The sequence below is a fragment of the Dipodomys spectabilis genome, unplaced genomic scaffold, assembly GCF_019054845.1.
Source record: "Dipodomys spectabilis isolate Male_0828 unplaced genomic scaffold, ASM1905484v1 ptg000595l, whole genome shotgun sequence".
Taxonomy (NCBI): Eukaryota; Metazoa; Chordata; class Mammalia; order Rodentia; family Heteromyidae; genus Dipodomys; species Dipodomys spectabilis.
This window is the reverse complement of record NW_024871272.1, coordinates 150,216-163,355: the sequence shown is the minus strand read 5'-3', so window position 1 is coordinate 163,355 and position 13,140 is coordinate 150,216. Positions and strand designations below refer to the sequence as shown.

Genomic DNA, 13,140 nt, shown 5'->3' with positions numbered 1-13,140 from the left:
ATCGGCATCAAATTCCTAAACAGATGATTTAAAAAATAACTAAGCGTGTCATCTCTACCCAAGGTAAATGAGATTCACGGTCGGTATGGTGACAGTCCTGAATAGGTACTCACATAGTAATGCCTTAAACAGAAGCTGATGTGTAAAATAAATAAAGCTAATCCATTACTCATTTCCCCACCCTCCCTCCCTGCCCCCAGGAAAACAACATAACTTCACACACTCCATTTCGTAACACATCATAGCGGTTTTTGAGCACATACTTTGTAAGAATCATGGATTTTAAAATTCTAAAATGTTAAAGTAGTAAGATGACATATTTTTCTCTGTACACGATTTCATTCTTAAAAAAAAAAAAAATCCTTGTGCAGCTTTTAGATGGGAGACAGGCAGGGGTTATTAAAACATTGACTTTCTGTACCTATTCACGTACTTTTTCCATGCAAAGATCTGCGAAATAAGCCAACTTCCCAGAAAAATGCGCTGGCTAATGTCTACTGATATATTCTTCATCAATGGTGAGTCTCAGTTGATGAAATCTCTCAAGTCCCAAAGGTGATGAAGGTACACGATTGCTTCAGGCCAAAGAATAGGAACACTGAATCGTCTCCATTAACAAGCAATGTGAGCCCAGACCACAGAGAAGCCTACACCGTCCCCGTCCTCTTAAGATTTTACAGAGGAGCTAAGAAAATCCAAACCGGAGGTTCATATCAGGAAACTCAGGAGGGCTGAGATCCGAAGGATCGAGGGCTGAGGCCAGACAGGGCAAGGGGTAGCTAGGCGCCATTTCCATTTCACCAACAAAAAGCAGGACTGGAGGTGGGGCTCGGGTGGCAGAGCACTAGCCCTGAGATCAAACTCAATGTCTATAGGAAAAGATGAATGATTTACGTGTCAGTCAGCTTTGGGGTTGTCAGAGAATGGAGAGAGACTATGGAGGAGGCCCACAGCGTAAAGCTTTTAAGGACTTCTTAAGGTCTCGTGCCCTTTGTCTTCTCGACACAAACAGAAAACTAAGTAGACCAATACCTGTATCTGAGTTCTGTTGAAGTTTAATCAGAGCATCATCAAAGAGTTAAACATGCACAAGAAAGGCTTCTTGAGAACAGAAAATCCTTCAGGTACTAAGACAAACACAATATAGAAATAAAAGTTAGAGCTTAAGACAGATCAAGAATTTAGACAGGCCGGGCGCTGGTGGCTCACGCCTGTAATCCTAGCTACTCAGGAGGCTGAGATCTGAGGATCGCGGTTCAAAGCCAGCCCGGGCAGGAGAGACCGTGAGACTCCTATCTCCAATAAACCACCAGAAAACCGGAAGTGGCGCTATAGCTCAAGTGGTAGAGCGCTCGCCTTGAGCTGAAGAGCTGAGGGACAGCGCTCAGGCCCAGAGTTCAAGCCCCACGACCAACAAAAAAAAAAAAAAAAAAAGAATTTAGACAGATCTGAAAAGCTTACTTTGCACGCCAAAGTTCCATGAGATACCCATTTAGATCCCCATTTGCCATCCAGATTCAGTCTGCTCTGAAAAACCTATTATTAACAGAAACGAGTTTTACAGCAAATCCTAGGTGACTTTTCATCGTCTCATTTCAAACTTTACAAACATCCTGTACCATCACTATTGTCCGTGGCAAACCCAGTTTCATCTGAATGCAGGCTTCAAAAGGAGGAAACAGTCGAATGATTGGGAATCTGTACACGGAACTGAAGCCACTCTACTGACCAGAAAGAAGAGGCAGATGGAAGGACTCAACTCTGCTTGGGTTCTACATGGAAGGAACAGCCATCTTGCCAAATCAGAGCCCTGGCCTTGCATTTTCTTCCTGAAATGATACAATGCTTCTCTTTTACCTAGCTAGGCCTCTCTAGTTCCCAGAAACTAAAGAAAGCTCTCTTGATATTTCTGGTGTGCTTCCAATTCTGATAGACCTGCTCCAGCAATCAATTAAACAGAGCTAATTCCCTACGGCCAGAAAGAAATCGCTTACTAAACACGATGAACAAACATTTCTACTTAAAATGTTTCAACTGTTTAAAAAATGTGGTTTTTTTTTTTTTTTTAAGACAGGAAGTTAGAAGCAAATACATTCTGAGATAAACACTGGCCATCTAAAAATGGAATGGCACGTTGCAAATAACTTCCTAGGATTGTCTGTATATGATTCTGTGATGGCAAGATTCGTCCCGAGACAATATCTAGCGAGCAACTCCAGTGACAGCAGACAGGTTCTATTTACTTCTTACAAACTTGGTCCTCTCTCAAACGGAAAATTTCATGTGGTTTACAAATTGACCTTCTTAACATTTGTGCCTGAAAAAGCAATTCCCTTCCTATAAAAGGATTAATAAGTGCTTCTCCAACTGGGTTGGGGGGAGGAAGTGGAGGGACAAAGGACAAAATCGAGTTGTGTGCCGCAGACTGGATATTCTCATTTCAGATTCCCTTGGTCCCATTCACGACATATCTGCCAATGGAGAATTAACCTGCAGGACGTGAGGTAAAATAGAAAGCTAAAGTTGACCTTAAAATTCACTCTGCTTCTGGTTCACTGCTGCAAGCAGAGTATCCCAACTATTTCACAGATTCACGAGTACAGTATATACAGTGTGCGGTAGCTTCCTGTGCTAGTTGTTAGGAAAACTCCCAGAATCCGAAATGAACTTGATGGACACGATCTAACACAGCACCCACCTGGCAAACCCAAGCGTGACATGTTCTATCAATGCAACAAACTATAAGACGATGTGATGGGGTAAGAGGGGTACACAGACATGTTTGGGGGGGGGTCAGGAGAGGGAACTTCCGAAGGAATTGTAATAGCAGTGTGAAGAGGCTCCACCTCAAAGGAACCCACGGTCAGCGTGTCTTGCTATCTTCATCGCAGAGATCCAAACTACTCAATCGGTTCAGCAACTATGCAGAGCCACATGACACAAGACTGGCAAGACTGATGCTGGAATCTAGGCCTGAAGTCACTCGACTTCTATGAACCAGCTCCCCTTTAATCCATAAACCAACGACACAGCCACAACTCCGGGCGGATACTGTGGACGCTGAGTGGGATAGAGCAAGTACAAGTAACAAGGCATGTGAGTGGGAGACAGTTCACCCCAGAATTTCTACCCCTTGCAACTTGCCTGAACTGGCTTCGCTCACAGGAGGCTCAGTGTTTGAGAGGGGCTGCAAATCCAGCTCCCCAACTTAACTGCTACCAGGACCCACCACCCCAAAATGCCCCCGACAAACTGGCCCCTCCATTGGCTATACACTAGGAAGAACCCTTCCCTTACAATCACTTATAGGAAGAGACAAGAGGATCGTGTGTGTGTGTGTGTGTGTGTGTGTGTGTGTGTGTGTGTGTGTGTGTGTGTGTGTGTGTGTGTAAGAGAGAGAGAGAAAAAACTGGGGTGATAAAAAAAAGTGTTCTGGGAAAGAGCGCTTACTGTGACTATGACAACAAAACTCATGCAGATCATGAGATCAGGTCAGACAGGTAAAGGCCAGACACCCCAAGAACCTAGGAATTCGTGCAGACAAACCATTTCTCTTTCTCAGCCTTGGCTGGCCCTTGTCCATGCTGATCATCCACACGCCTTCCTCCTCACCAGACTAGAGGGAGAATTCAGTCCACGGAAGGATCATGTCCCTTTCACGCAGCTCTGTATCTGCCCAGAACCACACACATTTCATTCAATGAATACATGGAGACCAACCTAAGAAGCCAAAGAACAATCCCAGGCCAGGGAGCGGCAATCAGGGATGACAGTTTAACAAATCACAGCCCAGACAGATGCAAAGGGCGAGACGAGAGGTGGGAGATGGGCAAGGAGACCGCTAGACATGTCTCTAGGTAAATTCTTACTGAAAGGCTTACAAGCAAGGGCTGCCACACACCGGGCAGTGACAGGACAGAGTGGAGGAGACTCATTCCAGCACGGGGCGTAAGGCGGCAGGGGATGCTCTAGAATGGATCTGCAGGAGAGCGGTGGATGGAAGTACTACCCTGACAGAGGAAGAACAGAGCATGGGGGAAATTTTGCTTGGCACAGGGAGCAAGAGTTGCTTGTAGCTCTAAAATGGTATCTTTGAAAAACAATCTAAAGCCAGCCTACCTACATTAAAATGAGTAGGAACTGGGTGCCGGTGGCTCACGCCTGTCATCCTAGCTACTCAGGAGGCTGAGATCTGAGGATCACAGTTCAAAGCCAGCCTGGGCAGGAAAGTCCATGAGACTCTGATCTCCAATAAACCACCAGAAAATCAGAAGTGGCGCTGTGGCTCAAGTGGTAGAGTGCTGGCCTGGAGCTGAAGAGCCTAGGCCCAGAGTTCAAGCCCCACAACCAACAATAACAACAAAAATGAGTATGACTTTCATTAACAGGCTAGTAAAAAAAAAAAAAAAAAAAATCAACAAGGTCTAGATGTTTTTCATTTCTTCATCAAGACACTGCTTACTTGGGTGAAGAGACTGAACCGTGCAGACACCCTCCCATTTAGATCAAAGAAGTGGTGTCCTCAAAGAGCTGCTGATCTTTTGGGATTTGTAAAAGGAAGCTGCGTGTCAACAGCTGAGAGACTCAGGGCCCAGCGAGGCTGAGATCTGACCACAGTTACAGGGTACACAACAAACGTCGATGACTCTGGAACACGGATCTCATAGCCTACGTAAGGGGCCAAGGACGTCATTAAGGGGGTGCACATTTAGATGGATGGACGGACCCCCACCTGGAGACACTCCAGAACTTAAAACTTTGAGGGTAACTGCAATCTTCCACAAGGTGGAAGATTGGGGGGGAGGGTTGCAGGACAGAAGTCTGACTTGCATAGGAGAGCCTACCTGAGCAGGGGCCAAACTCGGGAAGGCCCAAAGCAGACTCCCGGTGGGCACTGGATGTTAACAGCAGAAAAATGAACTTGATGGAGGGCAGAGCAGGAGCCTTCTTCACACAGGCTCCTCCCCTAACGACAGCAAGGAACGCTTCCCCAGGGGATGCGAGGCCGACACCCAAAGCAGATGGGCAGGAAAGCCGAGGAGGAAATGACCCTCATCTGATAGAGTAAGGCAGTTCATCCAGAGCCGAAAACGCTTCCAAAGCTCGCTCCTGAGGGGTTTGACAACACTAGTCCTTCCCCAGTCCACCCCCACGCGCACACAAACAAGAACCAAAGCTAATTCTTGCCTTATCCAATGCTTTAAAGAAAAGCTACCCACCTGGATCTAAGGTCCTCTTACCACTCTACCTTACCTTCTCATTCCCCTGAGCTCTGGGCCTTCTTCCCCACCCAGCAGGAACTCCACACCTATCCTTGAAGATCAGCTGCACTACTCCCCCCCCCTTTCCTTTCCTCCTCCGGCGAGTCGGGCTGGCATGGGCTACGCTGCCATTACATCCTATTGTGACAGTTCACCTTGGCATTTTCGAATGGCTTCTAAGCTCCTAGCAACGGGAAAGGAACTGGTTCCTGTTTGCTTTTCCACAGCTAGCCCCCAAACAATGAAGAAAACGATGAAGAAAACGAGCAGAAAGTTTATTTTCAGCAGGACGGCGCTGGGAGCTCATGCCTGTCAGCCTTGCTACTTATGAAGCTGAGATCTGAGGATCACAGTTCAAAGCCAGCCCAGACAGGAAGGTCTGTGAGGCTCTCATCTCCAATTAAATGCCAACAAGCCAGAAGTGGAGGGAGATGTGGCTCAAGTGGTAGAGTGCTAGCTTTGAGCACAAAAAGCTCAGGAACAGCATTCAGGCCCTGAGTTCAAACCCCAGGACCAGCAAATACATATATACACACATACATACATACATATATACATACACACACACACACACACACACACACACACACACACACACACACAGAGTTTATCTTCAAAACTCTTAAAATCTGCTCAACTTTTTCTACCCAAGTGGTTCTACAGAGAAGTATCTATATTCTGAGCAAGTTTTCATACAGAACGGCATTAAGCCAACACTGACAGACTATTAAATCAAGCTTTTAGACTTCTTTTACATTTCTAATTCCTAAAATTCCGGCCATGTGGAAAATGCATTTGGATCCTTTTCTTCCCAGACAATGTAGTGAGTTCTCGGGCGCAGGCAAGCGCCAAAGAGCTAGAAAGCTTTGCCTTCACTTATGCCTGTGTTTAGAATCCTGATTGCTCAATCGCTCCAAAAGTAACTTTTCTAGTTAGTTTCACTTTCAATGGGAAGGAAGGAAGGAAGCAAGCAAGCAGAGATAAATATTATTTCCCAGGACCAAAAAAAAAAAAAATACCATCCATGCCCTTCAAGTCAAATAAAGACGATTTAATAAAAGCCTTTCTTCAAGGACTATGCCCTGTGAATCATATAGGCCCAAGCTAATAGTTTCTGGCCTAGAAAAAGTGGAACAAAAGTAGTACAAGTTGTGAGTGCATGGATTTTACTAATATAATGAAGTTTTACTCAAAATAGCTTTTTTGAAAAACTAACAGATTAGAGTAACTTTTGTGCACAAAATGAGACAGTAACAGCTTGTGCAAATCCTAAAAACTAGAAGGTGCAAACTTTCTCAACTGATTGTACAAATCTTAAAAAACTGAGTGGTGGAGCACTTTCTTACTCAAACAGACTCGAAGCACTGCGCACCTGATTTTCCACAGACCTTCAACATGTGACCTTGGAAATGTCACGCTCTCCCTCTAGTTTCTAGTTCTGTTAAATGGTAAAAATCACCTGTTTTCTTCACAGAGACAATACATAGTTAGTTGAAAGAACTATCAATTTGGTACCTTAAAAAAAAAAAAAGAAAAGAACCTTGTCTAATTAGTACATTTTAATCACAACTTGTACAGCGCATTCTTCTTCGGGAATCTCATTCCAAGAAAAATATTTAAGCAGACGTGGATGACAGATTTCCTTGAGGGAATAATTTTTATAAATCTGAGAAGCAATGTAACAAGATTATAAATTAACAGGTTGATTACATAAGCTCTGGCAATCCAGGCTTTAGAGTACACTGATAGGAGACACTGATAAACCAGAGTCTGATTTGGGAATATAGTGAACCAACCCCTTAGAAAAAAACAAAAACAAAAACAAAAACCACGAAACTGTGCATTTTGATGTTTGGCAGGGATCTGGGGGGAGGAGATTCAACAGGACACCAAAGACTTGCCCCTTCCAATAGTTTTCTCCCCAAACACCTGATCATGAACTCACTAAGATTCACCTTAGCTCCCCGGACTTGGAGAGTGAGCTTAATTAAATAGAAAAAGGGGATGGGGGGGGGGGGGAAGGGGGAGAGAGGGGGGGGAAGCAAAGCAAAGGGGAAAAAAAATAACCTGACAGTGTGAGAGGTCCCTCACTACTAAATTCACCCCCCCAACACACACACACACACACACACACACACACATACACACACACACAAGCTCCTGTACATTTGACCCCCAACTCCCTTCAGAAGCTACTCAACTGTATCTTGACCCACACACCAGCACCTGGGCTCTAGGGACCCCCGTCCCCAAAACCAGCATCAAAAGCTACCACTTGCCTGGACTCCCAAGTCAGTCAGTCCCAACAACACAAGGACAGACACTAGCTCTTTTTTTTTCCTTTTCTTTTCTTTTTCCTTTTCCTCCCTTTAGGGTACAACGATCCAGAAAGAAATCAACAGGCGATGACTAGGGGAAAGAACATAGGTTTCCCAATCCGTAATCCACCACCACCACCACCACCAGCAGCAGCAGCAGCACCACAATAATAATAATCCCTCGAGCTGCCCCTCGGGAGTGGCACACCCGCGGGGTGGGGGCCCCCCTTTTTCCCTCCGGATCACCACACACACACCCCGTTCTGTTGTGGAAGGTGGCAGCTGAAGCGGACACACACACACACACACACACACACACCCCTCCCCATGCTCCCCCCCCCCAACCCCAGAGGCTGTGGCCAGATTTCCTGCATCGCTTTCCAACAGAGATGACCAATTCGGGAGGGATCGTGAACACTGACAATGATAATAATAATGACGATGATGATGATGATGATGATGATCACCCCCTGGGCAGAGGGGCCCCGGGGAGGCCGGGCCGGGCCGGGCCGGGTGCGGAGCGGGGTCCGCGGGGACGGCGGGAGACTCCCCGGGGCTGGGGTGGGGGGAACCCCGCCGCCAGGGCCGGGCGTGGGTCTTGGGGCGCCCGGGGGGGGGTCGGGGCCCCGCCGCCCGGGCCCCGCCGCCCGCCAGGCCGCGCCGCCGCACCTCAGGCCCGCGTCCTCTCCGGGCCGCGCGCGCGCGCACGCCCGACACCGCGGGAACGCGGGGCGCGCAACTTCCTTCCCGCCGGAGACGCGGGTCCCGGGGACCCCCCCCCACCGCGGCCTCTGAGGAGACGCCGGCGGCGGCCGGGCCTCCCCCCCCCCCCAGCCCGGCCGCTCCCGCCTCCCGGAGCCCCCCACCCCCCCGGACGCGCGCCGCGCTCGCCTCACCTCAGCCGGCAGGCGGGTGACCGTCCGCAGCAACGGCCGCCGCGCCGCCGCCTGCCTCCCGGCCGCCGGAACCCCGCACCCGGCGCTAATCATAATACCGAGCGGGCGGGTGGACGGGCGGGCGACTGGACGCCGAGGTGCGGGGGGGAGGGGGAGGGAGGAGCGGCGCGGGGCGGGGGAGACGCTGAGGGGACAGGGTCCGTGCGCCTGCGCGGGGGAGGGGGGCGGCGCGTCGACGTGACGTGTGCGCGGCGGAGAGGGCGTGGCGTGGGGGCGGGGCCGCGGGGGGCGGGGTCTGGAGGGGGCGTGGCCGGCCGCACCTGCGGGCTGCAGGCGTCCAGCTGTATACCCGCCCCCGGGGGGCATCGGAGCTGGAGGGACGCGGGGCGGGGAGGATCCACGCGCGAGGCAGCAATCCCAGGGCACACGCGCGCGCGGGGACGGTGGCTGGGAGAAGCAGCTGAGCTGTGAGGAGAAACGGACACATAAGCCTGCAGGCGTGTGTGTCACGCATAAGGCAGTCTTTGGTGGTGGTGGGGGTGGTGGTCCTGGGTCTTGAACCCAGGGCCTTGGGGCTCCAGTCCCTGAGCTCTGCTTCTCCAGGCCACCGTGCAGTCTTTCCCCCCCTGACAGTTCCTTCTCTCTTTCTCTCTGGGAACCCCGGTTTGAAGGGAATTTGTGGCCTGAGCTGCTCATTTGAACCAGAACAGAAAAACCCTGATATTTGAAACGCAGCCACCAGGGCCCAGGCTTTGGGGGCTCACACACCTTCTCCTTCTGGCTACTGGGAGGGGAAGGGAAAGGGGAGACTGAGGCTGACATGGACCTGAGACCTGAGACTCTTATCTCTGATGAACGCCCCCCCAAAAAAAGCCAGACTGGGGGGGTGGAATGGTTAAAGTAGTAGAGTGTCAGCTTGAGGGACTCCCCTCTAAAAAACACCCCCTCAAAACCAGCTAAGGGGCAGCACCCAGCCTCTTGAGTTCAAGCTCCAGTACCAGAACCAAAAAACAAAAAAATCAAATAAAAAGATGAAGACCAACACATGAATAGATTAAGTTCAATAAACTCAATTCTCTTCCAGAAAGGCAGAAGACAGTATAGGCCAGAGAGCAAAATCATTCTGAGAATGCAAAAGGATGCTCCTTGTCAAACACGTGACCCATTTTTTTTTTTTTAATTCCACCCAGTAAAAGGTGTTAACATGATCTGATGAAGCTTGGGCCATATTTTAAAATATTCCATGTACAAATTAATATGTTATTACTCACTTAACTGGATTTAAGCGAGGGAGTTTTTTCCAGTCTGCCCTAAGGCTTTCTCCAACACACATAGCTTTTTGAATGCTAGGTCTTTTTATGGACTTGGTAAGCTTTAATTAGATATACAGAACTGGAGAAGACAAGATGGAGCATGCCGGCTTGTCTTACAGTCTCTGATTCAGGTCTCAAAAATAACAATGCCGACGATTTAAGGAAGACATTGTTTGTAAGGAAGAAACAAGGAAGGGGTTATAAATTAGGTGGAGATGGGAGGGGGGAGATGAACAGAGCTGATCTATGAAAGAATTGCCATTTTCATCTTAGAACTCTAAAAGTGGTATATAACAGACTTACCTTCTCTCAGTATTGTTAGTTCTCATCCTGGATGAAAGTATCTAAAATTCTGTAATTGCATAAGGCTCGACTTTGAGTTTTGATATTGCATGTGATTTTCATTTACGTCTCTTTTTTTTTGTATTAGTCATTTTGCACATAATACCTGTGCATTTCTTTTTTTTTTTTTTTTGGTCCAGTTGTGGGGCTTGAACTTTGGGCCTGAGCGCTCTCCCTCAGCTCTTCAACTCAAGGCTAGCGCTCTACCACTTGAGCCACAGCGCCACTTCCGGCTTTTTTCTTTTTGCTTATGTGGTGCTGAGGAATCGAACCCAGGGCCTCGAGCATGCAAGGCAAGCGCTCTACCACTGAGCCACCTTCCCAGCCCTACCTGTGCATTTCTAAACCCGTGCTTAACCCAGAAAGACCACAATTGAGACTCCATTGGAATGACTTTTCCATCATTACTATCTTCATATCAGTTATTATCACCTCTTACTGAAGATGTCAATCAAGGCTGTGTATGTGTATATGTGTGTGCACATGTGTGTGTGTATGAGAGAGAGAGAGAGACACACACAGAGACAGAGGAAAAAAAAGGAAAAGAGAGAGAGATCTCGATTGGTAGTTGCTAACAAGATTTTGCTCATTTACAACCAGAGAACTGGACATTGTCTGTCTTTGAATCTATGTCCCTGCTAAGAGCTGTCTGGCTTTGGGCATACTAGTTAATACTAGTTATCTAGTTATCAGCTAGTTAATACTAGTATCTTATAAAGTTGATATATATAAATTAGTGGTCCCCAAAGTGTCTTTCTTGGGCCAGCAACACCAACTCCTCCTGAGAATTTCATTGAAATATGCATTCTCCTGCTCCGTCTCAGATTTAGTTGCTCTGAATCCTTCTAGATGCTTGTGAGTTTAAGAACCACTGTTAGTGGGATTGAGTTTGTATAAGATAACCGGAGGCTGGGCTGTGGTGGCTCGTGCCTGTCATCCTAGCTACTCAGGAGGCTGAGATCTGAGGATCACAGTTCAAAACCAGCCCAGGCAGGAAAGACCAGGAGACGCTTATTGCTAATAAGCCACCAGAAAACCAGAAGTGGTACTGCAGCTCAAGTGGTAGAGCACTCACCTTGAGCTGAAGAGCTGAGGGACAGCGCCCAGGCCCAGAGTTCAAGCCCCACGACCGACCAAAGCAAAAACAGGAGGTGGCACACATCTAGCAGTATATTAATGAATTATTTGTGTGTGTGTGCCAGTAGTAGTGGGGCTTGAACACAGGGGTCTGGGCATCTGTCCCTTAACGGGGTACCACTTGAGCCACAGCTCCACGATCTTATAGAATCAGGAAGGATGGATTTCCCCTCTTCCCCCACCCCCTCTGGTTTCTGAAGAAGTTTGTGTTTGTCATTATACTTTAAATATTTGGTAGGACTTTACAGTAGAACCATCTGCCTTGGGCTTTCCTCCACAAGAAGAAGACGGCTTTTGCCTGATTCAACGTCTCTACTTACTTACAGGTCTGTTCAGATTTCCTAGTTCTTCTCGAATTAGATTTGGCAATTCGCCTGTTACTAAGTGTGCATAGCGTTCACTTAAGATAGCTAATTTGTTGTCATCAATCGGTCATAACATTTCCTTACGAGTCGTTTCATTTCTGTTGGTTGATCATGTCCCCTCCCCCTCTCTGTCTGGCTTAAAGATTCATTAGTTTTGTTTACTTTCCCAATAATCGGCTCTTGGTTTCACTGTCATTCTCTATTTTGTTGTTGTTGTTGTTGTTAATTCCCATTCTGGAACTTAAATATATATACATATAGACATACATATAGACATGTGTATATGTATATATAATATAGACATATATACATATTCATATACATTATATATACATATGTATATATAACATATACATATACATAATATATGTCTATATTATATATCTAAAACATGCACATATGTATAATATATGTATGTATAATATATAACATATACGTATATAATATATATGTATATACATGTATATGTATAATGTATACATATATATTATACATATATTTTATATATACATATTCTAGATATATACGTATATATTATATATACATATTTCCATCTTCTGTTTCAAAGTTAAGTTACCATTCTTTTTGTTTTGTTTTTTTTTTGTCGGTCGTGGGGCCTGAACTCTGGGCCTGGGCGCTGTCCCTCAGCTCTTCAGCTCAAGGCGAGCGCTCTACCACTTGAGCTACAGCGCCACTTCCGGTTTTCTGGTGGTTTATTGGAGATAGGAGTCTCATGATCTCTCCTGCCCGGGCTGGCTTTGAACTGCGATCCTCAGATCTCAGCCTCCTGAGTAGCTAGGATTACAGGCGTGAGCCTCAGCGCCCGGCTTACCATTCTTTTTGATACTATTGTTTTCTGAGTTAGACATTAAAATCTCTAACTTAAAATAAATTATGCAACAAGTGGGTGGAGATGGGAAGAAGGGGTGACATGGTCCAAAAAGAAAAATGGAGGGGCTGGGAAGGTGGCTCAGTGGTAGAGCGCTTGCCTTGCATGCACGGCCCTGGGTTCGATTCCTCAGCACCACATAAGCAAAAAAAAAAAAAGGCTGGAAGTGGTGCTGTGACTCAAGTGGTAGAGCGCTAGCCTTGAGCTGAAGAGCTGAGGGACAGCGCCCAGGCCCAGAGTTCAGGCCCACAACCGGACCCCCCCCCCAAAAAAAAAGAAGAAAGAAAAAGAAAAATGGACTCTTCACCCGACTTATGTAACTGTAACCCCTCTGTCCATCACCTTTATAATAAAAAATTAAAAAAAAATTGAAAGCCCTAAGTTTACTTTGAGAACCTGCTTTGTTAGGTACATCCCACAAATTGATTAATTGGTTGTGGTTTGTTTTTTTTTTTTAATTTCCAGCCATTTCAAGTATTTTCTAATTTCCTTGAGTGTAATTCTTCTTTGACCCATGGGTTTATTTAGAAGGGTGTTGTTAAATTTCCTAATATGCCGGGCTTCCACGGTTATTTCCAACATTGATCCTGTCCCCACCCCTCCCATTCTTATTTTGTTA

The 13,140-nt window shown here is 46.9% G+C and overlaps 1 protein-coding gene across 1 annotated transcript in view; it reads right to left on the bottom strand.

Annotated features, from left to right (window-relative positions):
• The window catches only part of Snrk (SNF related kinase), a 34,733-nt gene extending 26,127 nt beyond the window's left edge, over window positions 1-8,606 (bottom strand). Inside the window, 1 exon segment of the mRNA XM_042671056.1 lies at window positions 8,476-8,606. The gene's annotated coding sequence lies outside the window, so the exon portion shown is untranslated.
• Between the last annotated feature and the right edge of the window lie 4,534 nt (window positions 8,607-13,140).